This window comes from Kryptolebias marmoratus, linkage group LG12, assembly GCF_001649575.2.
Source record: "Kryptolebias marmoratus isolate JLee-2015 linkage group LG12, ASM164957v2, whole genome shotgun sequence".
Lineage (NCBI taxonomy): Eukaryota > Metazoa > Chordata > Actinopteri > Cyprinodontiformes > Rivulidae > Kryptolebias > Kryptolebias marmoratus.
Window position 1 is genome coordinate 22,124,554 of NC_051441.1, and position 2,590 is coordinate 22,127,143.

Genomic DNA, 2,590 nt, shown 5'->3' on the forward strand with positions numbered 1-2,590 from the left:
TTTTTTTACATGGTTTTAGAAGCTACCACTAATATCAGTTAATGTTTGATTTAAGAGTACTGGACAAGCTTTTCTTGTCAACCCCCCCTCCCCTCAGCGCATCTGTCCTTCAGCGATTTTATGAATATCAGAGGAAATAAAGATTAGTGTTGTCATCTTTGACAGGGGGGAAGAAATTGGTAGGACTCAGCTCAAATGCTTTCCTTTTTGCATGTTTCTATTGTTGATTTGTCATGGCTTCACAAATTTTACTTAATTAGTCTAGTTGTTGCCAACTTTTACTATAAAATGGATAAAGTGAGAAATCTTAAAGCATTACCAGAATTATTAAATATTTCAGGGAGGGAATTTATTTCTAATCCCAAATTTAGCATTTGTGATCTAGGGATAAGGCCCAAAACAATTTTGAGAAGATCAAATCTAGGAGATGCACAGCCTCTGATTGGCTTCAAGGTGGTTTTGATGGTTCAATAAATTAATTAACCTTTTTCTCCCTCTTTTTTTTAATTTCAGCCACTGATAAGACAAATGGGCTTGATCACAAACGGAGGCATAAGGTAAGTGTGCCTATGAAGAAGTCCAAATAAAGAGACAGTATGTTAATTCTAGCTCACTTGTACTCTTCATACTGCAGTTTTAAATTTTGTTCTAAATTTAAGTTTGGAAAAGTTGCTGCCTAGTTGTGTTCACCACTGAACATGATCAAAGTATTCATCAGTATTTTTAGTAATACTTTACAAATCCTACAGTGGTGAAATCTATCTTCATTTTAAAGAAGTTGCTTGAAAATTATAAACTGGGGGAAAATATGATTTGTCTAAATTTCCTGAATTGTGACATAAGCTTGTAGTATTGAGTTTGGGAGGAATGCTGTAGCTTGAAAACATGCCTCCATCCAAGATGGCATTTTAGGTGGTAAGCAGATGATATGTCTGGATCATAGATGATGACTGGAATCAGACCTGTTAAGAATTCTCAGATTTTGAAAATGTTGTGAATTTTTGTAATGCCCCTACTGCTTCACTTCTACTTTTTATTATTGATCACAAGCAGTTGAGACACATGAGATCACAATTTGTGTTCAAGCTGTCAAGTAGATAAACACCTTTAGCAGGGATCAGCAGCTCCACCCTCTGAAGGCTGGTGTCCTGCACATTTTAGATGTTTTCCTGCTCCATCACACTCAAATTAATGGATCATTCATTCTCAATGTGTTTCAGTTCCATCCAAGGCTTTTTGCTGTATTTCCAGTCTATTTCACTTCACAAATGTGGACTTTTACCAATGTTTGTTTCCTGTATTTTATAGGATCAAACACGTCACACTCGTCGCCTCCAGAAACTCAAAGCCCAACATGATAGATGTGAGGCTCGTTACAAGAAGGCCTGGGTAAAGACTGCAAATGAAGAGAAGGAGAGGACGTCTTTTCTACATCAGAAGAGTTTAATGGTAAGTTTTAGCTGCATCAGCTCTTTTGTTACCCTGAGCAACCCAGTCTTCCACATACTACACTGAAAACCTTACACAAACACTAGTGAAAAACTCACATAAACTAGTGAAAACATTTACCTCTTATATAACCTACTCAAAAGCTCTCATACTAAGTAGTGAGAACTGTTCATATAAACTGGTGAAAAGCTTTACCTTTCATACAAACTAGTAAAACGCGTTCATACAAACTAATCAAATATTTGTGGATTTCAGTTGAAATAGGACGGCGTTTTATTAAGCCGGACGTTCTAGTTTTTAACAGAAGTCATTCTGGTTAGCTGATCAGTATTTACAATAGAACACAGCATTTTTGTTCAGACAGTAAATATTTGTTTAACTTGATGGTGACTCATAAAGGAGATAAATTACAGAAGTAATGAGTTTAAATGTCTCCTCTGGGATATAACTCTACAGAGCTGTTGTAATGAATCTGATAAATCTGATCAGATGAAGCGTCCAATCAGTAACTGATATCCAACAAGGATATCATTTAAAATTAAGATTTTATGTTTTTTTATATGTGGTTTGACTGCTGTATTTATTAAACCTCCTGAACACAAAGTTCATGTTATTCAGCTGAAAGGATGGAGAGAAAGAATCAGGACAGACAGGAAGGAGACAGGTCGGTCCAATATGAGCTGGAAGTGTAGGAACAGCCACTTAATACCAGGTGATTCATTTAAAAATATTATTTTTATTAAAAAAGTGCATTAGCAAGATGCACAATTTATTTAAACCTATTAAATAATACTTGTTTGACCATGAGACTTAGAGATGAACACAGAGAAGGAATGAAGGAGACAGACATGAGGTCGGTGATCAGCTGCTGTAGAGGAGAGCAGAGATGACATCAGGTAGGAATAATTCAGCTACTGAGGCCACAAAAACCTTGATGCCCAGGAGGGTTTGAATTTCTGCTGACCACCACTGTGTCAGTTTGGGAAAATTAGTGCAGCCAGACATGGTAAGACCAACACCACAGAGGAGAAAGTGGACAAGAGAGGTGAAGATGATGATGAGGAGGAACAGAGAGGTGCAGAGGAGAGGGTTGGGGCAAGACCTTACTCAGAAGATCCATCTGAATGGCCTTCACCACAGG

General features: G+C 37.1%; 1 long non-coding RNA gene across 1 annotated transcript in view; it reads left to right on the plus strand.

The window, feature by feature from the left end:
• Nucleotides 1-511: 511 nt before the first annotated feature.
• Nucleotides 512-2,590, plus strand: part of LOC119617534 — a 3,488-nt gene continuing 1,409 nt past the window's right edge. Inside the window, exons 1-2 of the long non-coding RNA XR_005233857.1 lie at nt 512-557; nt 1,309-1,449. This is a non-coding gene — a long non-coding RNA (uncharacterized LOC119617534). The remainder of the gene's footprint in view (nt 558-1,308; nt 1,450-2,590) is intronic.